Source organism: Aquila chrysaetos, chromosome 18 (genome assembly GCF_900496995.4).
Source record: "Aquila chrysaetos chrysaetos chromosome 18, bAquChr1.4, whole genome shotgun sequence".
Lineage (NCBI taxonomy): Eukaryota > Metazoa > Chordata > Aves > Accipitriformes > Accipitridae > Aquila > Aquila chrysaetos.
The window spans coordinates 16,705,794-16,719,465 of record NC_044021.1 but is presented as its reverse complement, the minus strand read 5'-3'; the positions used below and the strand labels follow the sequence as shown (position 1 = coordinate 16,719,465).

The 13,672-nt window shown below is 43.5% G+C and overlaps 1 protein-coding gene across 5 annotated transcripts in view; it reads right to left on the bottom strand.

Moving 5' to 3' along the window:
• Positions 1-13,672, bottom strand: part of RREB1 (ras responsive element binding protein 1) — a 124,289-nt gene that overhangs the window by 78,894 nt on the left and 31,723 nt on the right. The window contains exon 1 of one of the 5 annotated variants that reach the window (XM_030041862.2): positions 10,851-10,868. The exons of the other annotated variants lie outside the window; for them this stretch is intronic. The gene's annotated coding sequence lies outside the window, so the exon portion shown is untranslated. Of the gene's footprint in view, positions 1-10,850; positions 10,869-13,672 lie in introns of those variants that run through there. 5 annotated transcript variants of the gene reach the window in all.

Sequence of the window (13,672 nt, the reverse complement as noted above, 5' to 3'; positions counted from 1 at the left end):
AGTAGGACAGCAAGAGTTTGCCAGTGGAACCTTGACTAATCACTTTCATATATGCACACATAGTGAAGCAACAATGAAGTATCATAACCAGACCTATGATACTGAAATTCATACTTCTTTTGAGTGATGTTTCCACATGAACATTTTCTCAGTCATATATACATACACACCCACACAGCCGCTTTCTTTTAATTCTAAAAATGAAATCACCTTGCTTTACAGTTTTAAGGCAGTATATACTATAGCAATATATATATTTATATTAATCTTGCTGAGGTCACTTAGAACCTACTCTAAGACCAGAGGTGAATAAGACCTAAAGTGCTTTAAAAGAGCCACAAAAGAAAAAAAAATCTGATATTGTTCCTTGATTACATTACAACTCTTTAAAGGAACAAACTGTATTTCTACCCAACTGACAGATCCCAACCTCCAAACTTCATATAAAAATGATGTTCATTCAGAGCAAAAAAAAGGACAAACAAAACCTCAACACCAGAACTCATACTTTCACTCAGATACTAAATAGCAGGAGCTATTTTCCACTTCCATCTCAGACATTATTGGTTTGTAGTAAGTTTTATATGCCTTATGGAGCTCAACCGTTCAATATAAAGAGAGCAAGAGAAGAATTCAAGACATTGGCAGCTGTCTCACCTGTAGAGCAGACAAGTGTGCATTTGAGTTAAAACAAGAAACTAAAAGGAGAAAGCAAGCAAAACCACCAGCTAAATAAATTATTTTTCACTGTAAGGTGAAAAACTTTTCTTAATCTACCCACTCATTTCACACATGGTAATGTGCAACTATCATTCTACCAAAAATTAGAAGAGAGTCACCACCAGATTTGTTCCACCTGTTCCTTTATCTAAACTTCAAATGGGGTTTCTGAAGCTAGAAGATTTCACCATCCCTGCTTACTAACAGCTGAAGACAGAAACTGGCCCCTTCCTCATCTGTTAGGGTCTGGCATGCCACAGAGGCTATAGAGGTAGGTAGGCACTTTCATAAACTGAAGTGGCAGCAGCAACCCGTTCAGCATATTTCATACTGAACTTGAAACGTTATTCAATACTGATCTGACATAAAAAATATGAAAACTGACAAGTTCAAAGGTTCCTCAGCAAATACACTCTTTTAAGACTTCCTAAAATCTCTAACCATGGATAATTTCTGAAGTAACGAGGTCTTTAAAATAGCAGTAAGCAAGCTCCCAGAAGGGTGGGGTAATTGGGAGGGTTATCACACCTCTGGGGGAAGTCACAGGCTCTATCTTGGCAGTGTTTCATCCCTTCATATACCCAGGGGACTGATTAGTTCATGATAAGCAATTAGGCACCCTAGGGAGGACGGTTAACCGTCTTACCAAAACAAAAAGGCTGCACAAATGTAAGTCTCACTAGATTAAAGAAACACTATCTGAAGAACAGCAAATTTGCGTTTGTTCCCTTCTACTGGAACTAGCAAATATTACATTTTGCCTACATATGGCACACACAGATCTCAGAAATCCCAAATTTGAGCACGTACTTGCTGCTAAATTGGTAACAAATGCTCTGAAGCATTTTCTTTCCCAAGACACCAGTGCTGTGATGCAGGAAAAAAGGAGGAGGGACGGAGGGGAGGAATACAGTAAATAACGATTAGATGACTTGAACTACCCATCTCATTCATTTAAATTCTCTTCCTCATTGTTAAAATAGTCCCTAACCAAGGATCAGCTGCAGAAAGCGGGACCTGGAAAGGCTATATACGGCTGAATGCTGCTTGTATTTTAGAATGAAACCCCCAGTGAGCAGCAGCCCCACCATTACATGCCCTGCTCCTAAAAAATTCTGGGAAGCTCCTGCCCACTGTGAAGCTCGCAGTGAGGCACCTATGCGTATCACAATCATAACCATGTTAAACATTGATCTCCGCTGAAGCAGAGGGATGAATTCACCTTTTGCCTGCCAACTGATGTAAAAGTTCCAACACACACCAGAGCTGCCAATGGGGCTGTTTCTGACTTACATCAGGCCCAATGTATTTCAAAGTACTTCGACGGCTTAAAATATGAAGGAATGCTTTTCAGTAAGACGACCCCCTGTTCTTTTCTGTCCTTTTATCTTTTCTTAACAGTTTGCCATCCAGTGATAGGAGGGAACCCCAGCTGCATAGCCTGAGCTTTTATCTTCTGCTGACCATGCAACAACACAAAGCTCAGTGCTGGATTTCCTGCTGCTTGCCTAAAGGGGCTGTTCAGCTTGTTTAAATATTACTTGCCTTGGGAGCCTTGGAGTTGTGCCCAAGCACTGTACTGTATCTTCCCAGCATCCATTTCAGCATGTACTTTAAAGGTCTTTAGGTTCGATGTACTAAAGCTCTCCCTTGCTATGGGAGGAGCCTGATGCCTCCAGAAAAAAAAAAAGAAAACCCACGCGACTCCTCCCTCTCTCCCCGTTCCCCCCATTAATCTCTGTGCCTCATTCTGTTACACAGCTAACAGAAGTCTCTCTTCATCCTAAAAGCATGCAATCATATTTAGTCCAGTAAACCAAACCAATTGCAACCAAGGGAAAAGACATTCTGGTATAAAAGACTACAGCTACGAAGAAATCAGATGCCATGTATCACGTACAGCAAGCTATCAATGCTCATTGAGCAAACAACCGAGAAAGTACAGTAGCAAAAGAGGGCTTTTAAGCCGAGCTGTGGCACAATGGCCTCTTGCCATGCTAAATTTGGGAAGTCTCCACAGTGGATTTTAGAAGAAAAGAATCTTCAAACACGACCTTCTCCAAATTTGCAAACTTAACATCAAGACACTTTCTTTCCTCGTTCAGAGCAGTCATGAAAATAAAGCACGGCTTTTACAAAAACAGAAAGGATATTCCAGCCTTTAAGAATTCTTTCAGAAGCCTTCCTCTTCACAATTACCGTGCCACTGAGAGGCTGAGTTCTGGCTACAAGGTCAGCAGGGAGATAACCTTGGCCAATAGAAATGATGTGCATCACCCCAAAGGCAGCGCCAGGCGGCCACCCATTAAGCAGCTCGGCAGGCCTTCCCGCTAGCCTGTTTGCAGCTCGTAACAGCTGATACGGATGGAGAAGGAGGAGGTAAAAATCCAGATTCACAGTCTATTTGTGAAAGTTGTGGATAGAGCAGTTCGAATAAGGAAAACCTTAGTGAACACTGACTGCAAGAACTGTCCTGCAAAAAGATGTCTCTCATGTTCCACTGCAGCTGAGATGCAGAAATACATGTACCCCCACAAGCTGACACAGAATTGCAGTTGCGAGGAAACTCAAGGCTAGGAGTGAAAACCTGGTTTTAATCCATTCTGCTTCGCCTCAGCCTGCAGCGTACAGACTGATTTAACCTAATGTAAGCCATGGCTGTCATTCAGAAGGACAGACTGCCAGTCCTCACTTCACCCCGGAGCTCTGGCCACACGTTCTCCCTCCAGCCTCGTGCCAGTCCTAGCGTTTGAACAACCACACGGGGATCATGGAACTGATCTGGTTTGGGATTTGCATTTGTTTGGGGTTTTCTTCTGTTTTTCACTTAAAAATGTACACACATAGAGTTTCATCAACAGCCTTCACACAGGGGAGCTGAGACATCGTCAAATTACACCCTCTATTTGAGTGAGGGATGAGAGACCTGAGCAAGAATGTTGACGGTAACTCTACTCCCGCGGTGCTGCAGTACCAGGGGAAGATGAAAAGATGTAGTGGAACGAACCCACAGTCAGCTCCATCTCCAAACTCCCTCCTCCCGCTCCCCCTTGCTCCCTTCTCTCCAGCTCAGAGCTCGCTTGCAACCCTTCTGCCATAAAGAACACTCCTATCATTTAAAAGTCTACCTGAAGTTCAGTTTTCCAATTAACCCCAGTGAAAATAAGTTCACAATAAAATAAACTACCACGATTAAAATGCCTGCACCGCTCCTCTCCCATGGCATCCCTGGAAGAGGGGAGCAAGAGAGCAAGAGCAGTCCCAGGCAATGAGTTAGTAATTTTCTGCTTACCTATCCAGTTTTTCCTAGATCAAGGACTGGGTGTACCTTTTGCACAGGGCTAAGCACAAAACAAACACAAGTCCAAAATATCCCACTCCCTCCCCGCCTCCCTCAGTCTTTACAGGGCTGAATTAAGCATCAGTTTCAACTTTTTTGTTTGTTTGTAAACACTTGTAAATGACCCTTTCCCCATGCACAAAGACAAAATTTACCCCCTCCAATAGAATTCATGCTTCATTAAGTCACATCAATAACAACGCTGGAACAGTCTGCCACCATGTGCCACCACATGTACCAACCACAGCTCCAGAGTCCCCCATAAGTAGGGCAAGCAGCTCACCTGGAGTCATCAGGTACTTTAGAAACAATATTTACAAACCTTGGGCCCTTGACTTAACATACAGCACAGTGGGAACGGCACACATGCTCCCACACAGGCAGCTGACCCCCTCCAGAGAAGGGTATTTATTGTAAAATGCATCACCTTAAGGGGATGGGATGGGACAAAAGTGGAGAAAAGAAACCAAAGCTGCAGAGGGAAAGGACATGTTGCCTGGCTGCATGTCCTCAGGCGCTGCTAGCTCACGTTGCTTGCACCATCTGATCACTCAAAGCTAAACATGGAATGTAGGTAGCAAGTCATAATGCTGCGCAGGGCTGGAGACGTGACCCATCAGCTGTTTCTGCATTATAATTATTGCACTGGGGCACAGCAGGACCAAAATTTTGCCTGGGCAGATTTCTGCGAAGTTTTGGCTTGTTGAAAGCGACAAGAAAGGCCACATGCCGCTTCCAGATTTGCGATTACAGTCGCTTTTCCGCAGGCCCAGCATTCCCTATTTAAAAATCCTCAATCCACAAGAAAAGCAGAAGGCCCAGAACTATTTCACTTTATTCAAAACAGCATTAAGAAGTCAGATGTCACAGGGCTGTGATCTCTCTCTCCCCCCTCCACAAGACAGAAAGGAGTTTCACATGAAGACGCAGCAAAGCAGCACTCCTGAACCGCCATTCTCTGCATTTCTAAGCTGGTCTTGGTCATTTCCCCTTCAGGCCACTTCTGCTCCCAGGTTTTCTCTCACTCTCTCTTTATTTTTAAAGTTTCTGCTACCCATTAAAAAAAAAAAAAAAAGAAAACCTTATTGCAATACCATCATTTCCTTGTATTATCATATTCTCTAGTGAACTGATTAATTCTCAGAGTGATCCTGACCCTCAGCTCCCACTGGGCCTCAAGTGATGCAAACGGTTTCTTTCAGCTCTTCCTCAATTTTATTTTTGTCCTAACATGCACCAAGTACAAGTAGAGGACTATGTTTTGCAACTCTGGACTTAAAATGCAAGTATCTTCACTGGTATAGCTGGAAAGGAACACTTCACTTTTAGGCAATTTGATTGTTTCTGTAACATGCTCAGAACTGAGCAAAGCTCAAAGAGTACAAGTCAATAAGGAAATTATTTAAGCCAATATATATTCAACATGTCTTACTGTCCAGGCTTTGCCCCATAAGTAAAGCTTAAGTTATTAAGAGCACAGTTTGTCAAGCAGTGACATGAATTTTAGGGCAACAGGTCAATGGACAAACAACAACAAAAATTGTAGAAGGACAGAACAAAAACCTGCAGCAGTACACGGCCACAGCGTTTCTGGTAGACGAAACGTAGCAAGCAGTGGAAATCAGGATAGCACAGCCCCTTTCCAAATGACTGCCTTTAGGAGACCATGAGCATTTGTAGGCCAGAGGGATGCTTTCAGGAGGTCACTTAGAGCTACCTCAAGCTTCCTTATTTAACACCGTGCAGCCTCCCCCTGCCTTCCCAGCCATTCCTCAACCAAACAAAATAAAAATTTTAGCACTTTCAGCGTATTTCCAGACAAAGATGCACTCAAAGCAAAATCATTGTGAGGGCTGAATACAAAAGGGATATCCCCAAACTTCAAAGATGCCATTTTTTGCAAGAGCAGAGAGGTACAGGGATGCCAGGTGGTTAACGGGAAGGCAGGCGGAAGGGAAGAAGACATCAGTAAACTACGAATGGGCTGGTAGGTCAGAAAAGCACACTCGAGGCTAACAGACCAAAACTTCTGTTAGCACAAGAAGAGAACCCATCTCTAAGAAACCACTTCCTATCTTATTCTCCCCATCCCCTCCCCAATAGCCTTCTCCCTATTGTAATTCAGAACAGCCAGGCAACTGATCTCTAACCATCCATCAGAAGAATTGGCTAATACAATGTCACCCTGCCTACCACATGAACAAAAACCACCAACGAATCCAGCTAGTGGTTAACTGCAAATTTTTGCTTTACTGATGGTATTACACCAGCGAGAGTTTCCTTGCCTTTGCACATACACTGCCCTCTTAGAAACCTCCTCTGCTCAAACTCAGATTTACAAACACATGTACAGATATTCTACACATCTGCTTCCACCTGGTGGATTACCAGAGACGGAGACTGCAGCGTTTTTAAAATAAACGTGTAAACCCACCTCTAAATTTAGTTGCATGGTAATTCTGTGGGCAAGAGCAGAGGGGAAGAGTGGTTGGGCTCAGGAAGGTGGGGGGGAGTTTGCAAGAAATGGAATACAAATCACTAAACTGTTTAACCCATTTTGAAATTCTTTTTTTTCTCTCTTGGAAAACAAAAAAGGGTTTTTTCTTTCATTTTGAGGAGTTTCTTAAAACAGAGGAGGACAGAGCTATTCAATATTGCTCTACAGTGCTTAACATGAAAAAATTACTTCAATCAAGTGATCATCAAAGAACTTAAAAAATACTCTTTCCACCATCTCCCCTTCCATAACCAAGCAGAAAAGCAGTTTTTAAATGCACATTAAAATACATATTATACATACACACTGTATATAATCAAACCAAAACAAACTCCTAAGGTTATTTATTAATTGCTAGCCATAACTACAGAAACCAGGGGTTCTTTTAACACTTCAGCAAAGCAAATGAGAAATGTCAGGGAGTATCCTGAGATACTCGCTGTTTTAAAACCTTTCAGGTCTGGTTTCTAAAAATTTCCTTGCTATGATACCTGCAAATGCAGCTTTGCAGTAACTTCCAGTTCCGTTTTCATATGCATATTTTTAAAGACAGCAGCCACCTCTGCCCTGCGTATACAGCAACGGGGGTATTTCATTCTCTCTGGCCGAAGTTCCCAGAAAAGCCAACTCTGGAGAACCTAGGTGTGGCACGTTCCTTTTTGCTCTAGATACTCCTGACTGGAAGTGAAGGTAAATATTACTCCAGCCTCAAATCTGTTTCCCTCTTGCATCCACAGGAGCTTAGTAAGATACAGTCAGCAGGCTATTGCAAATTACACTTAAGGGCTCATTACAAATCAAGGCCTCAGTCTTGCTAATGAATTGATACTAACAGGCCCATTCTATGGAAGAGACCCATTAGCTTCAACTGAAGCTACAAAGGTCCCAGTTCAAGCTGTGGTCTGCAAGGGAGGGCTGGGTGGCCCCTGCATCAGGAAGTTTGTTTACCTCGGATGCATAGGTATTTACAAACTTCTGGGCCTTTGTTTTTATTTAGGAGACCTGTGGTGTTTGGCAAGGTGTGCAAATCTTGTCAGACAACTTTCAAGCTACCCTTACTCCACATGGAACAGAAGAGCCTATAAAGTAAAGCACATTCACGAGAACAATGTTTTCGTCTTACACCGACAAACCCCTCAATCAGAGATTCTATACCTATACCTGTACATCACAGTGCAAGAGAAATGGTCACACGTTCCCCATGTGTTTTTTGCATGTGAAAGAGAAGACAAATATATAAGTACACAAGGTCGCTAAATTGTTAACTAAAGATGTAGGACTAGGTTGCCAACTTCAGTATTTACAGAGCTGATCTGAATTCTCTGGTCTGGAGTAAGAGGGACACGAGGATGCTTGGCTTTCACTGGGTCATGCACAGTCCTCTACTATATGTATTGCAACAGACATTAAGAACAGAACGAACTGGAGAAATCACCATTGCTGATGATTATCAGCTATGATAATCAAAAGCTAGCTTATTCAATTGATAGCTATAGCTGCAATCTCCCACCCACTTCGCCTTCCCAAATCTCAATGCCCCTGCATTACAGCTTTGAGGACTAGAAGAACAGGTCAGATTTTCTGCCCCTTTTTTAGGGATTCTAGGTTTGTTGTGGTTTTTTTCTTCTTTCCAATAAGAAAAGAGAGGACATGAAAAAGAATTCAAAACCTGAAGTTACTGTTCCCTTAGCTGCATTCTTAGAAATGGCTGAAGAATATTTTTTTATTACTTATTTTTCTTTCAACCAAAACAAATGTGGCCTGAAGCTAAACACCTGACATGTAGTGTTTCAGCACAAATGGTTAAAGCTTGGTAGAACCGCATGCAAGAGAAGACAGGGCCCGTAATAAAGCTGCCTGGTGATCTCCAATTGAAAATCCTCCTGGCAGCCCAGCTTGTTTCACTCAGAGGAACTTACTGACGTTCTCTCTCCATTCCTGTCCCTGATGACTCTCTCAGTCTACCTGGAAATTAGGAAGCTGACTAAGCTCCCTAAAAACTGGTCTGGTCAGTCCCAGTCACCCCTGCTCCGAAATGGTGAAAGCGGACAGTTTGACATTTCAGCAGATGAAGTCTTAGACTACACTGGCAGAATTACCAGCAAACATTTTTTTCCTGGAGTTCAGTTGCTGTCACAGCCCCTCATCCCAAAAGTCAAGAGACATTTTCAATGCATTTTGGGGGTTGCTGACTTTAAACCCGTATGATAAACTCCACTTGTGGCTGTCAGGAGTCAGAAAATGTTTGCTTGGAAAAAGAAAGCAGAAAAAAACTGCAATTCTCTCACAATCGCTGGAGTCCAAGAGCCACAGCCTTAACACTGCCAGTTTCCCATCTCATTAAGTGTCTTGCAATACTTGTTTTTGTAATCGTTTTCCATGCTGTCTACACAAAAAGCTATCTCGGAAACCAGAACAACTACATTCCTTAAACATGGACCCTTTCCAGACTCACCCCAAACCTTTCTGTGCTTAAGGTCCTATACATACATGAACACACAGATCACTACAAGCCCAGAAGATAATTCATTTTCAAGTTGCCCTAATTTTGAAGCTAAACACTTCCTAAACTTCTCCATCCCTGATGTTCCCCTAGCTCTTTCAGGCAAGCCAGGCTGCCTTCCGCTTTCTCTCCATTCATGGTTGCTAAGACTCCACTGCAGCCTACCAAGTTGCTCTCCCATAAGCCACGTAAGTGTGCTACCATGCATGCAGAGTGCGATTCGCATTAACTACTACATACGCAGCATCTTTCCTTCCAAGAACTTTATAGTGAGTAGTTGCTTGTTTTCCAGTTTTTCCTTTTCAACTCTTTTTTAAGACACGGACACCTCCTCCCCCTCGTTCCTCACCCCTCCACTCAGTAAGACTGAAGCTCACTGATCCCATGGTAGATGGCAAGGCCTTTGAATCAGTGGCTGCTAGCTGGTCTTGAACCAGCCTCGGTAAGGTGCAGACAAGATACAGAGCACAAACACTCTTCCAGAAAATTTAAAATCCAAATTCAAATTCTCCGCCCGTCACCTTGAAATGTCAGGCAACAAAAATGCTAAGGAGAGAAGTCACAGTACAAGAGGTCACCGGCTAGCTGTCTGGGGTCTGATGACTGCCAACAAGTCCTTGGGAGAAAGGGATGGTGATCCAGCCACCATTGCTGGTTGCCTCCCTTAGCCTCTCCACCAGATCTCACCCTACTGACCGGGCCCCCTGCTCAGCTCACCCGAGTTCCTACGTCTCTCGGAGGTAACGAACAAGTAACGGCTGAACACCTCTAACGGCCACTTGAACTCAACAGCATCTACGTCCTCTCCTCGCCCTCCGGCCATGCCACAGGCATCCTGGGGCTCAACAACACCAACTCAGAGGTACAACGAAAGATAAACTGGTGGTCACTTCCTGAGGCTGGAGTGTACCTACAAATGTAGGCTCACAATGCAACGCACATTTATTTTCTTGGCATACTTTACATCATCTATGCCTAAGTCAAGACAAACCCCATTTTGGAAAGCTTTTTAAGAACAAAAAAGCCCAGTCCTTCCAATTTTTGTGCAAGGAGCAAATCCTCCAATACTCACTTTGTGTGCTTAAGGCCCTGAAAGTTGCCAGAAATAGTCAAAGGATGGAGGGAGAAGGAAGATTTCTGTGACGAATCCTACTTGTCAAAAGGTTTTAGAAATCACTGTACAACCAAACAGATACAATACATTGCTCAAATCAATATGTAAACTCAGAATGGAAACTATTTTAAAAATCAGTATGGCTTTAGGTTTTCTACTTCTGTTTATTTACAATTTTGACAGCAAAGGACAAGTGGTCTCCTGTAGAATAAAATTACTTTTCAACTTCAAGATATAATTAACACAGAAATTGGTATCTTTGCGTCTTTCCAATGCATTCATATCATAGACTCAAGGGTACAAACATGAGGATGCATACCTGCAAGGTTCATAACCACACCTTTGCATTAAAAAGATTACTGAGCAATCTAACAAAAGGGTGTTTTAGTGCATACAATTCTGTATCACTCAGCCGATTTGCAATCTGTAACACTGATATCATTTAACATTGGAGACAAAGGGACCCATGCTTCTCCACCGATCAGATGTAGTAAATCCACACAAGTCAAAACAAAACCAGTCAAGAGATGGCAGAATCAGGCCTTTGGGATGCTATGCTACTGTCTCCTGCGTGGTTAACTTTGATGAGCTTGTTAAAGCACAGCCTTTAGCCAAGTGCTTTTTCATACAAACTCATCCATAGCACAGAGACGATTAATCATCATTTATTACTCACCTTCTGGCAACACCCACTTTAAGCTAGGCACCATCCAGACACATCAAGAAAGACAGTCCCAGTCTGAAGGCTTTGTGGTAAAAGGGAGCCATTTCTGAGACCCGATCCTGATGGACAGACAACTATAGACACCCGTGGTACTCTGCACAGCTACTAGGATCTGCCAGAATAAAGCTGCTCACAGGATAACTTAAACACGAATGCAGTTCTTTCAAAAAGGGACGAGGTATGTATTAAATACACTGGCTATACCTACTTTTCAGTACCTGTCAACTGCTACTGGTGTTACGGTACAAGTAAGTCTTGTGAAAGGATTTTGCTGAAGAAATATGGTGAATCTTCACAGATTTATCAATCAGAGCACTTCACTTGGTTACAGTACATAGGAAAGTAGTTATTCTGTTCTTCTGCAGCATTAGTAACTTCTCAAACAAAGAAGCCTGATTGAGGCAGACAGTGAGGGGCTTATCAGCTTAGGAAATGGGAAGGATGGTCCAATTAACTGCCAAGCAGTCAGAGATAATTCACTCTGACGAGGCCAATGAGAGACAAGTCAGAGAAATGCATGTCCTGTCCATTTATGTAACACCCAAACATTACCCCCTGCAAAGTCTCCTCTTCTGGAAGCATTGTCTAAATAAGGAGCATGTCACTAGAGGAAAATCCACCTGCATGGATCTGCATCTAACCAGCACCCTCTCTGATTAAGCAACCATCTCAGTGGTACAGGAGGCACTGCCAGTCGCTAAACTGCTGGACCCAGCCATCACCAAGCAGACAGCCAGAAAGCTCTGTGCAAGGTTATCTGGGGTCCACACCACTGCGCTGTCTTTTCACACATCAAGGAACAGGGCAAGAAGTAGAAGGCATAAAAAGGCGAAAATACCCCACCCAGGTCTAGGTAGGCAGGCTTCATCTCCTTTTCCCGAACCACTTTTGCTAGCAAAGAAAGAGTCAGAATGTTGAAGTCATTTCACAATGTTAAAAAAAAAAGAAAGAACAAAAAAGAAAAAAGCTAAAGGCAAACCATATGCAACAGCTGATTAAGAAAGCTGTGAATACAGCCACAGCCCTGGTCTTCGTGCCCTCTGCCATGCTCAGTACCCTGCTAGCACAGGGTAAACAAAAAGAGGCACAGAGAATGAGGAAGGGGAGAAATTCTACGAAAGATGCTAGAATGAAAAGAGAAAGTTCTCAGTGAATCATAGCTCTAGCCTGGGACCCATCACCTAGAAGGCAAAAGGCATTTAAAGTGGAGAGAGGAGAAAAAAAAAAGTCCCCAAAACATTGATTCATAAATACAAGCTTCATCTGACGTTTACAGAAAGAGTGGAATCTTCATTCTGCAACAAAAATGCACACGTGGGACCTGGTCCATCCTTTGATAAGGCACCTTGATTTGTATAATCCGCTTTGTTTTTCAAAGTGCCAGACTTAAGACTGTCATGATCAGAAACACGTGCTTTATGCACTATGAGCAGGAGTGTAAAAAACACCAGTTGTATGGAGTATTTATGTTACATATGGCAACATCCTATTTGTCAGCTGGTTACCAGGAGCTAAGGAATCTGTGTGGTACTAGCAAAGTCGCCTTGCAGCAGGGTGTTATAGCAAGCACGAACCGGACTATATATGGTATGTTTACTGAACGATTAGGCATAAACATGTTACAGGAGAAATGATGTCCTGTATTAGACGCTGGGCTTGCGTCTTGCTCGGAAAGCAGTTTGTCACATATTCCTCATATGCTTCTGGCTGTGGGTGCCAGTGAAACCTCTAGAAAACTGGAACAGGTTATGCTGCAAGTAATGATTAACTATGTGGAGGATTAGCCCTCCAAGCTCCACCCGCCAGCATTCCCTGTCTCCTTGCTGCTCTTCCTCCCCCGCTACTTTTCAGCTGGGACTGTTTGCAAGGCAACCCGGCGGAGGGCACGAAGGCACAGACACAGGCGCATGCCATGCAGAGCGCTGCCTCTGCGATGGGATGACGGGCACGGACAAGTGCACCCTCTATTTCTTAAGAAACAGCTGGCAGCAGGCGAGCAAGCGCTGCAACCATCCGCCGGCCCCACGTTCAAACCCAGTCGGCACAGGATTATTTCATAACGGGGAGGAGGGGGGGAAATCCTGAAAGGGTAGAGGGAGGAGAGTGTACTGAAGATGCCTTAAAGCATGGGAGAAGGTTTGTATCTGGCTTCAGCATCCTGCCTAACCTGTTCTGTGGTATGTTCCGGTTAACTCTCCTTTTGGTCGAGGTTGTTGGGGTTTTTTTTTTGGCAACCAGACCCAAGCTGCAGCCCCTTCTCTCCTTTCACACTCCATCACACTCCAGCACAAACACAGGCACACGGAAAGGAGATGCCAGAAAACAAAATGATGAGTCATCACAGGCTGAAACTGGACGCACAATTTCTTTACTGTAGGGAACTGGATCTTCCTTATCAACTCACCAGGACCACCAGCCCTCAAGTGCCAGACTTCCCGCCTTCATCACTGCTTTTCTATGTTAGCAACTTCTGCAGCTCCTCAAAAAAACACCAAAACTATACAAAGTGGTAAGGGGGTGAGAAAACAAAGCAAAAAAACCCCCAAACCTACACACCCAGAAGACTGCATGCCACGCAAATCTAGCCAGAGCATGGTGCAGGGGCAGCAGCAGTGATCGCAGCATCAGGACATACCATCATCACCACAGCAGATTTATGTCTTCATTGTGTACAGTATTCACAGGGTTAATGGATAGCCTGAAGATCAGAAATATACCTCCTAAGCAACAAAAGCATCAACTCAAAGCTGTGCTGGGTGGTTTTTGACAGGGGT